The following is an 18,406-nucleotide window of genomic DNA, read 5'->3' as shown; positions in this document are numbered from 1 at the left end:
TATATATATATATATATATATATGAGGTTTGCTTATTAGCATAAAAGGGTAAGAAATTATTTTCATTAAGGATGTTAGTGGTGTTCCAGAAATATAGATTCCTTCCCTCACAAAACTACAAAATCTGTAGCCTGAAAAATGTACTAGAATTGGGAGAAACCAACAGCTAAATCCCCAAGGGTATCTAAATTACAGTATTCCCCTTCATTTTTACAAAATCCTCATTCTAACTTAACTGGGGATTCATGAAACATCCAATAGCACATATTTTCTCTAAAGAGAACTCTTTGGCCAGGTTCTGATCAACTAAATATACTACATCTGTCCTTTTTCTCTTAATTATTTTCTTGTTTTTCTCTTCCTTTTAGGTTAGCTAACTCATTGTATAAGTCAGGGTTATCTAAAGGAACAGAACTGATAGAACGAATGTATTCAAAGGGAGTTTATTAGAATGGCTTATATGCTATGGTCCAGCTAGACCAATAATGGCAGTCTTTTGATGGAAAACCCAAGAATTCAATAGTTACTCAGTTCACAAGGCTGGGTATCTCAGTTGGTCTTTGGTATATATAGGAATCCCGAAGGAAGTTCTAATACCAGTGAAGAAATGCCTTAGGAGAATGATAGATAAATTTGGCATTAATTGAGGGCAAACAGAAAAAGTAAAAGCTTGCTTCCTCTTTGTCCTTTTATATAGGCTGCCACCAGAAGGTATAGTCCAGATAAATAGGGTGGGTCTTCTCACCTTCAATGATCCAATCAAAAAATACTTTTCCTAGTGTGTCCAATTGCTTGTGTTTTAGTTAATTCCAGATGTAGGCAAGTAAAAACCAAGATCAGTCAGCACACCTATTAATTATCTATTCAAACTTTTCTGTGACACACGTTTTCATTATCACATTGGAAAAAGACATCGTCTATCCAGGTTACTGGGGAAAAATGATGTATCTCTTCTACATCGTTTCTGTTTCCACATTGTCCAAAGAGCATATGTCTTTTTGCTTTGCCATTGTGCACTCTCCAGAGCAGCATTCTAGAGCCGGGCGGTGGTGGCGCACGCCTTTAATCCCAGCACTCGGGAGGCAGAGGCAGGCAGATCTCTGTGAGTTCGAAACCAGCCTGGTCTACAAGAGCTAGTTCCAGGACAAGCTCCAAAACCACAGAAAAACCCTGTCTCGAAAAACCAAAAAAAAAAAAAACAAAAACAAAACAAAACAGAGCAGCATTCTAGCCGAAGGTCTCTATGTCTGATTAAATAACAGAACACTTAGAACCTAAATGGCTTTGAAAGTCTGTGACTATTGGATAATATTTTGTAGGAAAGAAGAAAAATTTCATTACCAATCATGCAAGGTGGGCATCCAGTTTTGTATAGAAAATGACACATTTCAAAGTTGTGAGATTAATTTCTGAAGCTTCAGATGCTGAAGCTTCCAGACAGCACAGTCTGGAAAACAAGCCCATCCGATCCCAAGATGAACAATGCTCTGGTTTGTGTTTTTATCAACTTGACACAAGCTAGCGTCATCTTGAAAGAGGGAATCTCAACTGATGAATTGTCTCCATCTGATTAGGCTGCAGTCCGTGGGGGAATTTTCCTGATTCCTGATTGATAGGGGAGGGCCCAGCCCCTTGTGGGTGGTGCCATGTCTGGGCAGCTAGTCCTGGGTTGTCTAAGCAAGGTTGAGCAAAGTCATGAGGAGGACAGCAGTAGGCAGCATTCCGCCACAATCTCTTTCAGTTTCTGCCCTGACTCCCCTCACTGATGAACTAAGCCATGGAAGTTTAAGAAATAAGCCCTCCCCACCCCAACTTGCTTTTGGCTGTGATATTTATCATAGCAATAGAAAGCAAACTGAGATGCACAAATAGGAATAAAAAATATATAACCTGATTATAAAAAGGAAGCAAAAGTTCCATTTGTTTTTATTTGCCCTGCTTTCTACCTGAGGCTTGATCTTTGCTTTTAATTTAAACCACAGTTGCCAGTGTTTTAAAGACAAATCAAGAGCTGGGAGGATGGCTCAGCAGGTAAAGACACTTGCTGAGCAAAGGTGAGTACCTTAGTTCAGATTTTCAGATTCCAAGTAAAGTCAGACTCAGAGTGGGCATCTGTATTCCCAGGATTCTTACAGCAAGTTGGGGGGTCAGAGTCGGGAGAAATTGCCAGAAGGTTACAAGACAGCTAGGCTGTAGTGGTGAACGTGAAACCTTGTTTCAGACTAAGTAGAAAGCCAAGTTCAATACTTGAGGTTGCCCTCTGACCTCCACATATAGACCATGGCATAAATGTGTGTATGTATGTAGACACACACACACACACACACACACACACACACACACGCGCACACACACACGATTAAAAAGCAGTACAAGTCCTGAGTGTCTCTCCCACACCTGCTGAGTTAGAGGCTCTAGTCCCCATGAATCTGTTTACAACAAACCCTCCAAGTACTTTTGAGGGACACTAAAATTTGGTAAAAATCAACACTTGGGACATATCCTTCAAAAACAAAACACTGAGTCCAGACATACTATATTCTTTAGTATGACAAACATATGGGAAAGAAGTCGATTATTCTTTTATACACAACTCATAAGCTCGAGAAATGATCTTCAAAGCACCACACAACCTTCCACACTACATCAGACCTAACTCCAAGGACAATAAGGTTGTCTTCTTTGTACATGTTCTCTGATTATCAGATGCTATTTTGTTGATAGTTCTGAGCACACCTACAAAGCACTTATTAATAACTGGACAATACCACATTTCCCATCAACAGGAACGACAAAGTTGCAGTCGTTAAATCATCATGGATGTCCATATAATACCCAGTGGTATAGAGGCCTTTCACAGCAATACCTGTGTGGGACTCAGAGCAACGCTTTGATCAAGATGCCAAAAATTTGGTTCTGTTTTCAGTGTGATGCAGTTACTTCAGCCAACAGAGAAGAGACAGATTACTTAAATGAAAACCAACCAAGCTAAGGTTTATGAGATAGCTCTTTAGTAACAGCAGTTAATTCATAACCATCCAATCTTTACTGCATGGGCTTCATATTTTCAAGCAGTTTTAGGTACATTGCAAAACTGAATGGAAGGTAGGGAGACATCTACCTACTCACCATCCTCACATACACTGTGAGTTTGCCAATCATAAAGCCCCATAATACCAGCATCGTATATTTATTACAACAAATGAGCTGGCACAAGATTATCATCCAATGCCCAAAGCTTACATTAAGGCTTACTCTTAGTATATAACCTATAGATGTGGACAAATGCATAATATCTGCCCATCACTGCAGAATCATACAGAATACTTACATTCCTCTAAAATATCCTGAGTTCTGTGGAATTTTCTCTTTTCTTCTTTAGAACAATCAGTAAATTTTTTATCATCTCAACACTTTTGCATTTTCAAGTCTTATGATCCAGTATTATAACCTTTTCAGGTGAGTATTTTTGTTCAATAATTCATATTTATGATTTGTTCAAGCAAACTCACTGTTTTTTAGCTCATTTCTGCTTAAGTGTGAATAATATTTCATGGTCTCTATATAGAACTTTCCCAATTCACACTCTAATTTTGTTGCACCCAGATTTTAATCACTACAAATGAAGACATTATAGACATCTATGTTCATATTTGGGGAGAGACATAGGTTTTTAACCCCATTAAGACAATACTAAAGAATGTTATGAGATTCTCTGATAAGTGTATATTCTGTATTGTAAGAAACTGTCAAACTATTCTATGTGGTTGTTAAACAATTGCTGTTCCCACCAACAATGACAGTTCCTGTTGCTCGGTGTCTTTGCCAACATTGGTGCTGTCTGTGCTCTGAAGTTTGGCTATTCTAATAGTGTGCAGTGGTGAAGTATTTTTCTTTTCTTTTCTTTCCTCTGGCAACATATTAACTGGAGTCTCCAATGCTCATTTGCTATCTGTCTTCTTTTTAAATGTTTATTTATTTATGTATTGGAGGTGTGTGTGGAGGTCAGAGGATTCCTTAGAGGACTTAGCTCTCTCTTCTGTGTGGCTTCCTTGGCTCCTACTCAGATCATCAAGTTTGGCAGAAAGCACTCCTCCTCCTAAGCCATCTTGCTGGTATTCTGTCTTCTTCATTAAGTTATTTTTGTTGAAGTCCTTGGCCTATTTTTAAAATTAGGTAATTTTCTTACTGCTGAATTCTAAGAGCTCTTTGTACATTTTAGGTAACTGCCCTTTATCGCATATGTCTTTTGTAAATATTTTTTCCTGGCTCTGGACTATCTTCTAATGCTCTTGATAGTGTTTTTTTTACAGAAATGAAGTCATTAATTTAAATGAAGTATAATATCAATTTGTCTTTCATGTATTGTGTTGTTTCCTCTTCAGCATACTACAAATTACCTAGGTCTTCTAGCAGACTTATTATAATTTTTCACTTTTTGTTGTTGTATTGCTTGCTTCTATTGAAAAAGAATCTCAGTGAAGTCCTGGCTGGTCTGGAAATCATCGTGTAGACCATGATGGCCTCTAACTCAAAGAGATCTTCCTCTCCCTGCCTCTCAAGTGATGGAAACAAAGGCATATGCTACAATGCACAGCCAATCTTTCATTTAATGTTTAAATCAGCACATATTTTTGCTGCTTTGGTGAAGGATATAAAATCCAGGCTTAGAAATTTTATTTTATTTGTGGATATGCATGCATCATCTATATAAATAAATGAAATGATTAGCTTTGAAGTAGGGCATTGCTTAGCTTCTTTGTCAAAAATCAGTTGACCATCTTGATGTGGGTCTATTTCTGAACTCACTTTTCTGATCTGTTTAATTTCTGATTTGTGTATTCATTTGTCACATTTTGATTATTGTATTTTTGTGATAGTCTTAAGGCTGGATATTGTCAGTTCTCTGACTTTGTCCTTTGTGTTGGCTCTTTTACCTCACTATATAAAACTTTAGGACATTGACATGCAAGAAATAAGCTGCTGGGAATCAGAATGGCTCTGAACTGAATCTATGGATCAAGTTGAGAAGAACTGACATCATAACAACATTAAGTCTTTCTGGGCATCCACATCAAACATATCTCCATTTATCTGCTCTTTGTTTCATCCACAGTTTGTAGTTCTCTCATATATATATATATATATATATATGTATATATATATACATATATATATGATAATGTATAATATATATAGTGCATTCATTGTTCTATTTATGTGTTGTTTTTATGTTGTTGATATCAATAGTATTGTTTTGCTTTTAATTGCAAACACTACTTATTCGTTGCTGATGCACACGGGAAATATTAACTTTTTTGCACTATCCTGATTACAGCAGTCTTTTCGTGATTCTTTGGATTTTCTAAGCAGACAGGTGCATTACCTGTAAACACAGATTTCGTTCTTCCCCCATTTCTTGCCTTATTGGTTTATCTAGGATTTTCTAGCATAGTCTTTAAAAGTAGTAGTGGAAAGGAACACTGGACTGTTCCTGGTCATAGTAACAAAGCAAAGGTTTTTAAAAATAAACATTTCTTATTGAGTTGAAAGAGTATTCTATTTCAAGTTAACTGAAATTCTTATCATGGATGGGTTTTGGGTTTCATCAAATACACATTTTATCTATTGATGGGATCATGAAATATTCTTCATTAGTCTGTTTATTGTGACAGATTACATTAATTAATTTCCAAATATTGAGCCTGCTCTGCATAGCTTGGATAAATCCCATTTAGTTATGGTAGATAACTGCATTTACATATTATTTATTTATTTAATTAGTTAGTTATTAAAGATTTCTACTTCCTCCTCGCCACTGCCTCCCATTTCCCTCCCCCTCCCCCAATCAAGTCCCCCTCCCTCATCAGCCCGAAGAGCAATCAGGGTTCCCTGTCCTGTGGGAAGTCCAAGGACCACCCACCTCCGTCCAGGTCTAGTAAGGTGAGCATTCCAACTTCCTAGGCTCCCACAAAGCCAGTACATGCAGTAGGATCAAAAACCCATTGCCATTGTTCTTAAGTTCTCAGTAGTCCTCATTGTCCGCTATGTTCAGAGAGTCCGGTTTTATCCCATGCTTTTTCAGACTCTATAGGATTTCTGTATGTATGTTGATGAAATACTGAGCACTAGTTTTCTTGTAATGTCATTGTGTGATTTTGGTGCTGGTCTAATAGTGACCTCACTGAATACATTAGCTATACTTTGTGCTTCTATTTTACCATGTGCTCACGAAATATGCTTGAATCCCTATTATCTAAAAGAGCATCATTCTTTGAATCTAACCCACAGAAAAATAAATAAAATATAATCTTGAAACCAACAGAGTGGATGGTCAGAACTTCTGAAGTATTTCTCCCCACACCCCCCAAAAAAAAAAAAACCAACTAATTACAAAACAGCTGCACTTTAACTCTTGGTAGTTTTTCTTAACAATTGGGAGGAAAAAATGCTTTCTTTCATACAAGACAGACGCAACTTTTTCAGATGTTTTAGAATGCTTGTTGGCATAACTATCACTCCTGCTGTTGCTGAGATATAGACAGAACACCAAGAGGTGCCAAATAGCCCACTCTTCCTAAAGTCCAAGGGGAAGGAATGGTGTGGACAGAGAGAGTGGGGTGTACACTGAGTCACAAGGCAGGGTAATGCCTCTGCACACACTACACTGTTTTCATAGCATGGCCTGGATCCCTATCATTGTATTCATCATGTCATATGGCAAACACACATTTTAGTCTTGTCTTATTTTATGCTTTCTGGTGAGGAAATCATTCTGGTCAATCTGGACTAGACAAGGCATCAAAAATATATTGATACTGTCTCTCTTTCTGGGCTCCATTCTGGGTCAAATTTAAGGTGAAAAGGAGAACCCCATGTGGGAACTTTGTATCTACCAGCTCTGCCTCAATATCCGTGTAGGGGGAGCGAAGGCGGAGCCAGGCAGACAAGGTTTTGCAATAGCTCACAGGTCAGAACTAAGTATTTTCCAAAGCTAGATACAGCACTAGGTCCTTTGGCATTGGAGAAATGAAAAGATTACAGTTCACTGCATAGTTCACAGAGCCAAGACAGATGAAATCCGGAGAAAGATTTGAAAGTGTTGGAATATGAGTTCCAGAAAAAACACTTCGTAGATACTGAAAACTTTGGTTTTGAGATATAAGAACACACCAACTGTAACCCAAGTTTGGGGATCTATGACCTTTCTGGACTTCTGTGTGGTGCTGAATAGGCCAAGTTTCAGTATCACAGACAAGAAGTGAACAATGGGCTTCACTGGGACCAAACACAGAATCGACAAAGAGGAGGACAGGTGCTGGTTTCAGCAGAAGTATTATGGGATCATCTTTTCTGGCCAATAAATATCACCAAAAGGCCAAATGTGTGTGTGTGTTCTGTTATCATAAAAAAATTACTTCACTTCTCTCTCTCTCTCTCTCTCTCTCTCTCTCTCTCTCTCTCTCTCTCTCTCTCTGGAATATTATTGTTTTAATACATAATATATAATAAATAAAATAAAAACAACACTAATAAGAATTTGGGAGATCCTATTTTTTAAGGTGCTGGATGTGGTTGTACACCCTTTGATCCCAGCACTCAGGAGGCAGAGGTACGAGTTTGAGGGCAGGCTGCTCTCCATAGGGAGTTCCAGGCCAGCCAGGGTTACAGAGTATGGTCTCAAATTAAAACAAAAACAAATAAGAAAATATAGAATAACTATCCATAAGGGTTGGGAAAGTAGTTAAGTTGCTAAAGTGCTTGCCTTGAAAACAAGAGAATCTAAATTAAAAATCCAGGTGCTATGGTCAGTATGTCTAATCTAAGCCTTGACAGAGGAGACTTCAAAGGATGCTTAGAACTCATATGCAGGCCAATCTAAGCTGAAACTATGACCCTCAGGTTTAGTGAGAGACCATGTCTTAAAAAGATAAGGTGGAAAAATTACTGAGGAAGCCTCCATATACACGTCCACCTGCACACGCACATACATACATACTACATGTGCGTACACACAATAATAATATCAGTGAAATAAATAAACACTTTAATAAATACATAGATTTATTTTGTAAACAAATAGTCACAGGCATTCCCACATGGAAGAAGTAGTGACTATTCCTGCTTCTTAGTGTGATGAAAATAATAAGTTCAAATTATTAACAGTGAGGAATCTGACTCATGAACTTGGTGGTTATGAATTTGGGAGTGACTGGTGAGTTTTTCCTTTTTTCGTAAAGGGTGTGAAGTAAAGAGTTGTAGCGCCTTTGGGATGGAGGCAATTCATGAAATTGCATGCAAACAGTAGAACACAAAAATGCAAATCACCTACCACTAACTTTGTGATACAGGCTCATGGATGTAGATGTGTGGATTTCCTTTAATAATCATATAATCATCTTTAATATGTGAAGTAATGGGAAGCAAAAAACATCATCTTTAAGGCCTCCAATCATCTGTCATTCCCTTTAATCAAACTGGACTTACACTCATGATTTCTTATTAGAAGGAATTTTATGACCCTAAGTAATAGAATTCAAAAAAACTGCAAAAACTACAATGATTTCTTGTGAATATGCAATAAAGTTGTAGTGGTATTTGATGAATGGAGCCCCTAGGGATAAACTGAGCTCCTTAAATTATCGTCAATATTAACACTCCATTTTGTTCCTTTGTTTCTTATCGAAGGCCAAAGCTGCTTACATTTGCAATGACATTTTCAAAATGACTCAGTGAACAGTTTGTCCCTCTGAGGTGTTTTCTATTCTGGGCCTTGTGGGAGTGAAGAAACCAATGACAGGATGGCCATTTGTGGGTGTAGGGAGACATGCCTTGGCGTGAGGTCTGATGCTGCAGAAGCTTGTTGGCCTCGTGCTGCTTCAAGAACTCCATGTTATTAGATTCATGTATGGGGTGTTACCTTTGTACTCATGCTAGAACGTCGTCAAATGGCTAATCTAGTGGCCATGGGGCACAGTCTTTACAGTAATTGTCTACCTGTATTCAAAATGACTTCCATTAATACATCACATCTTAAAATTTTGTTTGTTAGGTTTTTGCTAAGGTGTTGGGATTTTTTTGTTTGGCTAGTAATTTTGTGGGTTTTTTTTTTTGGTGGTTTTTGATTGTTTAAGACAAAGTATCACTGTGTAGCCCCAGTTGGCCTAGAGCTTACTATATAGTATGGGTTGATCTCAAACTCACAGAGATCCACCTTCTTCTCTTTCTCTCCCAAGTGTTGGGACTAAAGGTGTGTGTGCACCAGCCTGCTGGGCTCTTGCTTTTTGTGCTGAGACTCTGCAACATAGTTCTGACTGGTTCAACAATCACTATGCATTCCAGGCTGTACTTAAACTTCCAATCTTTCTGCCTTGGTCTTCGAAGTGCTATATGTATGCTAGAGGTATGAACTTAAGATCTGAGAAGTTAAATGTTGCCTTACCTGTTTGACCATGAAATGCCCCTCTATCATCAGACCTTCATTAAAGAAAATGTTTTTTATAATTAAGTTATTCATCCATTTCTACATCTGCAGAGTTACTTAAGTTATTTATTCATTTATACATCTGCAGAGGAGGCATGCAGTTGTGCCACACACAGCCCATGTGTGGAGGTCAGAGAACAACTTGCAGGAATTGTTTTTCAGTTCCAACATCTTGGCCCAAAGGCAGTGAACTCAGATTTTGTAGTTCACCGAGCCATCACCCACTGAGCCATCATGCCGAATAAATGTTTGCTAAAGTTCATGTGTGATAAGGACATACTCTCTGGCTCACAGAGGAGAAACATATTGGCAGAATTTGAAATGTCATTTCATATAGCTCTGATGCTTTATATTGCAATATGTTTTAAGGCTGAGCGTGTAATATGAGTCTTTATTCCTTTCAGAACATGTGTGTATGGATGTGAGTGTGTGTGTGTGTGTGCATGAGAGAAAGAGAGAGACAGAGATGCACATCAGACTCAAATCATTTGAAGTACGCAATTAGACTCAGTGATTATCTATCATGTGATGACTGTCTGTCTAGGAATTCACCACAACTCAAAGTCAAAGAAAGTAAATGTCTCTCAAAAGTCTTTCTCTCTAATATATTTATTCGATGTTCCGGGTTTTTATGTATTCCTATTCCATAAAACTACAGAAGATAGCTTTAATGATTATTTCCTCTTTTATATGTTCCTGGCTGACCTAACTCACTATAGAGATCAGACAGGCCTCAAACTTGCAGCAAGCCCCTTGCCTCTCTTTCGTGAGTGCTGGGAACATAGGTGTGTGCCATCTTGCCTCACAGTCTAATTTAAATTGGAGCATTTCTGTAGGCAAAAATGACAAGAGAGCTTGGGCATTTTAAAAATCCCAACTATCTTTCAAATTCTGTTGCTAGTGGATACAAGCATTCACACACTCTTTTCTCGTTCCCTCTATTTCTTTTATCCACCAAGATGATACAATCCCCTTTCAATATGCAGTCCTACTAGAGAATAATAATTAAAATCATCAGAAAACTGTGCCTTTCTGGTTTTCAGGGAATTTAAAGAGAATCTTTCTTTGACTTATCCTAGGAGACCCACCATTTCAGGAAAAAAACCCTGCAAGATCTAATTAGCCAAAGATAGGCACCTCAGCCCGACTTAATTTCTCCCTTGGTTCAGAGAAGTCAATTTAGAAAGCTACAAGAGTCTTCTCAATGCTTCTATTTATATTCTGAAGAACACTAGACTGGTGTGTATGTCTTTAAAAGCCACAGTGTCTGAGTGCCTATCAGTTGAAACTAAGACAGGATAAGCTGTCTCTAAGGAAGATATCAAGGAGATTAAAACCTTACACTCTAAAATTTATATGAAAATCCTTCCAAACTGAGGCCAGACGTGTGGCTTGACAATAGAGCACTTAGCTAATGTTTAAAAACTTGTGATTCATCCCCAGCAACAAATATCGAACCTTCTAGATGAACCAAAGCTAAGCACAAATTCACAAAAATCACAAAACACATACTGGAGGAAAGGGGACCTTGGTGGAATTATCAGGACATATTTCAATCTCTGGATGAAAAGGCTGAAAATAAGAATTTTTCCTTACTTTGCATTTTCCTCCTAAGCATCAGTACTTCTTGGTTTCATAGAGGACACTTCTTTAAAAAAAAAGATGCAGGGGTTGGGGGAGGCAACAAAAGACTATCAGCCTGAGTTTTAATTAATGTAAATGTATGCACTGTGGGTTTATGAACGATGACCCATGCTAGTTAAGAACGCATTGCATGTGGAATTTAGCTGATATAAATGTATTCCTGTGTCTGCTTAGCCAAGCATTTAACTAATTGATGGCTAGTTTATGTGAAGAAAGTGGCAAGACAGCTTCACCTCACTTTCTCCTCTGTTTTCTTACTTAAATGATGCAGAAAAATATGCCCTGTAGATCTTGGCAAATACAGCCTGGGCAGGGGGGAATTTGCTATTGTATTCAGGTACAGCCTTTCTACAGGATTGTAAGCCATAATGACATTTAGCAGATGAAATTATAGAAGCTCACATCTGGGAAAACAATTCAATTGATAAAGTATTTGCTGTGAAAGCATGAGGACCTGCATTTGGACCCCCAGAACTCATATATATATATATATATATATATATATATCCTGGATCCTGAATACAGTTTCCAGCATCCATGTGCGGGCGCACACACTGTAACTCTGGTACCAGGATTTCAGGGGATCTAGTGTCCTCTCCAATCTCCAAATGTTGCAAAGATATACATGCTGACAAGAACTATATAGAGTCACTGAAAGAGCTGACAAGATTAGACTGTCATTGTTCCTTCTTGATAAGCTGGCTTATATATTATTGTCTGTTCATTCAATTTCCCCCTAAGTTTCAGACTTGAAAGAAAATGGTATTGAATATACTGGCTTAACTAATTCGTGTTCTGGTGAATCAATTATAATCCTACCTCTATGTAGTCCTGGTTCTAGCTGGTATGATAAACTTTTCCAGGAATTTGGTGTACAGTTTCATCAAAAAAGTAAACTTTTTAATACAGGTAATTAAACAATGGGCTGACCCAGCAGAAATGACTGGCCAAGCCAGAAATCTCAACACACACATGCACACACAAATACGCATGTATGTATACATAATTTTTCCAAAGAAAATGGAAGACAGACATGAAAAATATAAGTAGGCTCAAGGGAATATTGCTCCTTGACTTAAAATAATCTCAAAACAAAGAAATGATAGATCAAAGAGTCATGATACACAGTTTTTAAACAAGATTTTGCAGAACACGAAAACATTACATTAAATACACATGCCATGAGAGCGCTGTAATACAAATCTAAAAGATCGAATTTAATATTTAACATAGAAATTCATTTTACATTGCCCAGATGTCAATATTAATCTATTTTCTTACAAATGAAATCATCAACTTTGTAGGTAGAATCACACAACTACAAAAGATCATGTTGATGGAGATAATGCAGACCCAGAAAGACAAATGTCCCGTGTTCTTTCTCACTTGAGGATCCCAGTTCCTAATCCTGAGATGTGAGTACATAGCCTAGGGTAAGTTTAGAAACTAGGAAAGGAAAACAAGACCATTGTCAGATGATGATGGAAAGAAATAAAGAGAGGAACCTCAAGGTGCAAGTGATCTGATCACTGAAATTTAGAAAGTAGGGGGTTCCTTAGGGATGGGGAAGAGGGTAAATATAGAAGAAGAGAGGAAGGTAAAATTACAATAAGGGTTTTGAAGAAGTCATAAGGAACCACACTTACAAATTTATAAAATAAAAAACCCAAAGCTATAATGCATGTAATTTTGTATAAATATACAAGTATAGTTTTAATGAACTTTACTCATCTGGGCTAACAATGTTCCATCCAAGAGTCAAAGACTACTTCAAAGACATGAGGAGACCTCTTTTTTGTTTGCTTGTTTCTGTTGTTGTTGTTGTTGTTGTTATTTTGAGACAGGGTTTCTCTGTGTAACAGCCCTGGCTGTCCTGGGGAGCCCTCTTTTGAATTGGTGGGCTGAACTGTGCAAGACGCTCCCAAAATATACAGCCTATTCCTGTTGCCCTTGGTTGTTCAACAGAGGTGAAATGTAAGTCTCTATTGATGAAGACACCATGCACTTCAGAAACATGATTTTGAGACCTCAGAGCTGAAAGTTTCCTCCCTGAGGAACAGCTTTTATGTTACCAGAAGGTACCATGCATGCTTCCAAAGGAGAGAGGCAACCAAAAAACATATCCTGCTAAGACATCTATAAACCACATCAGTGACCAGCATTGCACCATATCCTTAAGAGTGCAGTAGTGGTACCCATACCTTGGCAGTAACTACCAGTGCTTTAATTGGAATTAAGACCCACTAAAAAAGAGAGAATCCAGTGTGTGGGTGTACCCCTCGCGGTCCTGAGTTCCTTGCTCGTGCTCCCCCTCCTTCTGCTCCTGATTTGGACCTTGAAATTTCTGTCCGGTGCTCCAATGTGGGTCTCTGTCTCCTTTCATCGCCTGATGAAGGTTAATATTCAGGAGGATGCCTATATGTTTGTCTTTGGATTCACCTTCATGGGGATGATCTTTCGGGAATTCACCAAGACCAGCTAGCCTGGGTCTGAAAAAGCATGGGATAAAACCGGACTTACATAGCAGACAATGAGGACTACTGAGAACTCAAGAACAATGGCAATGGGTTTTTGATCCTACTGCACATACTGGCTTTGGGGGAGCCTAGGCAGTTGGGATGCTCAACTTACTAAACCTGGATGGAGGTGGGCGGTCCTTGGACTTCCCACAGGTCAGGGAACCCTGATTGCTCTTCAAGCTGATGAGGGAGAGGGACTTGATCGGGGGAGGGGGAGGGAAATGGGAGGCGGTGGCGGGGAGGAGGCAGAAATCCTTAATAAATAAATAAATTTAAAAAAATAAAAATAAAAAAAATAAAAACAGCAGTGGGAGGAACACTAAAAAGAGAGAGAGAGAGAGAGAGAGAGAGAGAGAGAGAGAGAGAGAGAGAGAGAGAATCCATTCCTGCACTGGAAATCTAGCTAACTACTCAGTGAGAATGAAGTCAAGAATATTGGAGGAGAATCTATAACCACTACTTTATGAAATCACAGTGGTCCTTAACAACGATCTAATTATTTTTCCTTATACCCACAGATAACTGTAGACCTTGGACATCATTAATAAATGTCTCCTTACAACAGAGAGCCTTACAGAAGAAAACCACAGCCAATCAAAATGCAGAATTGGAGAGCTCAGTCCCACTGGATACACCTTCAGAACACTCCCATACCCAAGCCTCAGAGATCATTGTGGAAGAGGGGGGTAGAAATATTTAATACGTCGGAGGACCAGAGAGTTTTCTGTGAGATTGTGTCTCCTAGTAACATCAGAAACTACACCTATAAAGTCTCACCAACATGACCGCCTAAACATGATCTGAACTAGGACAGCCTGAATGGATATGCCAAAGTGGGTGGAATAAAGTCCTCAATGCCTCACCCTACACTAAGAACTACAGACAACTAAAAAAAAATGCTAAGAGCAAGAAAAATAATTGTTCCCAGGGAAGAACATAAAAGTTGGTTATCCAAAGAAAAATGGTCAGTCTTACATACAAACAAGTAACAATATATGGAGTGAGCAAGTGATATATAAGAATATATATATGCATATATGTATGTAATAATAATTAATGAAAAAAGAGGCAATGGACTTTAAAAAGAAAGGTTAGGTATATGGTGGGGTTGGAGAGAGGAAAGGAATGGGGTAAATGATGTGATCTCAAAAAAATTAAAGATGATTTCTCCATTTGAGACAGATTTCCTAAACAGATTTGCTAGACCAATTCATCCTTTTTCTTTTATTCCCATTTTCTTTTATGTGTAGAGGTGTTTTGCCTATGTGTATGTATGTACTCTATGTATATATAGTTCCAACAGAGGCCCGAAGAAGGCATCAGATCTCCTGGGCCTGGAGTTGCAGACAACTCTAAACCTTCACACGGGTGCTTGAATTGAACTTGGGTTCTCTGGAAAAGCAAACAGTGCTCTTAACTGCTGTACCATTATCTTTCTACCTGTCCCCATTCTTTAAGATAACCCCACCCTATTTTTTCATTTCAGAACTGCTCCACCTCTTTTCCCTTATGAATATAATGAAAGTGACTCTATCCTGATTTCCAGGGATGAATATGTCACTTAGGGCTAGACAAAGAGGCTATCACCATGAACTTGGTTCATAAAAATGGACACAGTTGGGAAAAATTTTTTCAGAGATGATGTATCATTGTTCATCATCACCAAATGAAAGAACACTGTTTTGTAGTTATAAGTAAGATTTAATAGGCTGAGGAAAAAAAAACTAGGTAGTCATAAATGAAAGTCATCCCTGAGAAAAACAGTGTTAAATGCTAGTGATGATTTTTTTCAAGGTACCCCACACTTTCATTTCATAATAGGAGGGAAAATTATGTAGCCAGTCCTATTTACTTACTGACTTTGAATGACCTTTTGATCCAGTTTATGTCTATCCTGGCAACTTCCCACTATGAAAACTAGCATCCACTTTTCTCTTCCAGTTTGTTTGGGCTGGATTGGGTTAAGATTTCTTCCCATGTAACTTACATATAATCTCAAGCAAGGTAACAAAAATTTAGATAATTATCATTCCAACCTGTTGCCCAATCCTTGAAGAAACTCTTCAACCAGCTCTTGAAGAACTAGCTATCATTTGCTCCAAACCCTGGGTTTGTAGAAAACTCACTACTTTAATGTTCGGTCCATTTTGAAACAGATGAAATATTTTTCTAAGCTCTTCTTTCACACCGATTAATTATAGTTCTAATTTCTAGAATTATTCACTTAAATCCAACTGTCTGCCACATGACACACCTGCAGACAGTTAAAGACATCAATATTCATATCTGCTCAAAATTCAGCAGTGTGGTTAGGCCCTGCTTCCTTCTGGTCTCACTGTATTCAGTTTCCAGGATTTTAGTACCCCAATACTACCCAACTCAACAACATCCAGACTGGGGGCTGAAAATAAAGCTCAGTGATAGAACACTTGTCTAGCCTATACTAGGTCATAATTCCTATCTGCAAAACCATCATCACCTTCATCATCATGGTCATCTATGTTGAATTCACACACTGACTGTGAACTCAGTGGACTTTTGTTGCAGCATGTCTACTTAAGGGAGACTAAATACTACTTAAAAAACAAATTAACCTTAGGTGAGAGAAGATCATATACAGCACAGCACAGTAGATGCCATTTAGAAATGTACTGAGTTTTAACTGTATCACAAACTTTTCACTGAGTATAATAAATCCCTGTGTGGGGCACTGAATGTGTTGGGGAAGACACAAGATTGAATGCTAATTTGGTGTCTAGCTTCTTTTTTTCTTTCTTTTTTAAATTTTTTAAAAAGGAAACAAACTATCTTTTTTCATTATACATACCAATCCAAGTTCCCACTCTGTCCCCTTTTCTATTGCCTTCCCATACCCTCCCACCCCAACCCCATCCAATCCTCAGAGAGTGTAAGGCACATTGCTTTGGGGAAGGTCCAAGGCCCTCCCTACTATATTTAGGCTGAGCAAGGTATTCATCCAAAGAGAATAGGATCCCCAAAAGCCAGTACATACAGTAGGGATAAATCCTGGTGCCACTGCCAATGGCCTCTCAGTCTGCCCAGCCATACAACTGTCACCCACATTCAGAGGGACTAGTTTGGTCCAATGCTTGTTACTTCCATGTCTGGCTGGTGTTGGTATGAACTCACTTTAGAACGTAAGCTTGAATTCTTCAATCCATGGTATACAGTCAGCTTTGTTTCACCATGGGGCTAAATTTTCCCACCCAAGGTTGGAGGATAACTGTATCTTAGGTAATCAAATGTCATTTTATTTCAACTGGAGTAAACAGAAAACTACTCCCTGGTTTTCATATTGTGGTGTGTAGTCAGGATTTAGCCTCTAGCTTACTCCTTGAACTCTTCCAGCTTTCCAGTATTCAAGTTACTCTATTGGATTTAGAGGAAGCTATGAATCAGTGACACATTACAAATGGTGGCTATGAATTCTTCCTAGTTTGTATGAGAAGACCTCATGGAAGGTTATTTCTTTGATCCTGTAATTAAAAGAATGACTCTGCTTCTTGGTCCCTCAGATCTGGGCTGGTCTTGTCCTAAAAATGATGTACTTACTGCATTTTTAAAATCTGGGGCTTAAGGAGACACGGCCTTACACACCTTGTCATCTGCCCGGAGATCATCCTACAAGAAATGAAGCCTATCTATTGCGTTCGAAGAAGAGACCATTTGAAGAAGTGTTCATGTCTGGAAATCACTAGCAAATAAGCTCCTGAGATTTTCCAGAACTTTCTGATGAACCATGTCTCAGATGAATACAATCAGATGAGAGAGAAGGCAAAACTAGAATTGGACCTGTCCAAAAAAGCCACTGAAATGCAAGAAATAATAAACTGTTGTTTTTTTAAGTTATTAAGCTTCAGGGTGGTTTGGCATGCAGCAATAGATAACGGAAAATCCAACTGTATCCATATGTCTGTACTTGAATGGCTCAGAAGCACATCAACCTTTATTGCACAATTAAATGTACCTTTCCCCCTGTAGATTCCCACTTCTTTCCCTCAACCTGTATGAGATTCTCTTGCACAAGGAATTCTGCAACTACAGCATACAATATGACACTATTACATACTCAGATTGCATTAATTACTTTTCTCATTGCAGTCACAACATACCTTACAAAAGCAACCTAACAATGGAAGAGTTTATTCATATTTATAACTTAAGGATACAGACTATCATACTGGAGGAAGTATGGCAGGAACATGAAGCTGTTGATTACATTGTGGCCACACTCAGGACTCAAAGAAGGATGAATGTTGGCACTCAGCTTGTTGTTTTATTTACTTGTTTGCTTTCAATTTTGTCCTAGCCCCTTGACTGGGTCTTCTTATCTCTTTAACTCAATTTAGAAACAGTTTCACACACATGTCCAGAGATCTAGATCCTGTCAAATTGTCAATCGATAAAACCACCACACATGCCTTCTAACTTTTAGACCATATACAATATTTTTGCTTTATACCATGCATTCATGACTTCTAGAATAGTTCTTAGAATATAGCAGACACTATTTATAAGCTGTCAAGTAGAGAACTCATTAATCTAGACATCTTGGCTAACTACAAACAACAAAATACAAGTGTCACTCAACCAGCATCTCAAAAACTCCCTCAAACAGTAATGTGTCCTACTTGAAACAAATTTATAACAAACCTATTGGTCTGTAATACAGACCAGACTGACTATGACCTGAATGCCAGGTAACAACCCCTAAAGTTCATTTTTCTTATATATAAAA

General features: G+C 38.2%; 1 protein-coding gene and 1 pseudogene across 4 annotated transcripts in view; one reads left to right on the top strand and one right to left on the bottom strand.

Moving 5' to 3' along the window:
- Frmpd4 (FERM and PDZ domain containing 4) overlaps nucleotides 1-18,406 on the bottom strand; it is a 653,313-nt gene that overhangs the window by 595,932 nt on the left and 38,975 nt on the right. The window lies entirely within an intron of this gene.
- Nucleotides 6,849-7,364, top strand: LOC113457437 (annotated as a pseudogene).

The sequence above is a fragment of the Microtus ochrogaster genome, chromosome X (genome assembly GCF_000317375.1).
Source record: "Microtus ochrogaster isolate Prairie Vole_2 chromosome X, MicOch1.0, whole genome shotgun sequence".
Classification (NCBI taxonomy): Eukaryota; Metazoa; Chordata; class Mammalia; order Rodentia; family Cricetidae; genus Microtus; species Microtus ochrogaster.
This window is presented reverse-complemented; position numbering and strand designations above follow the sequence as displayed.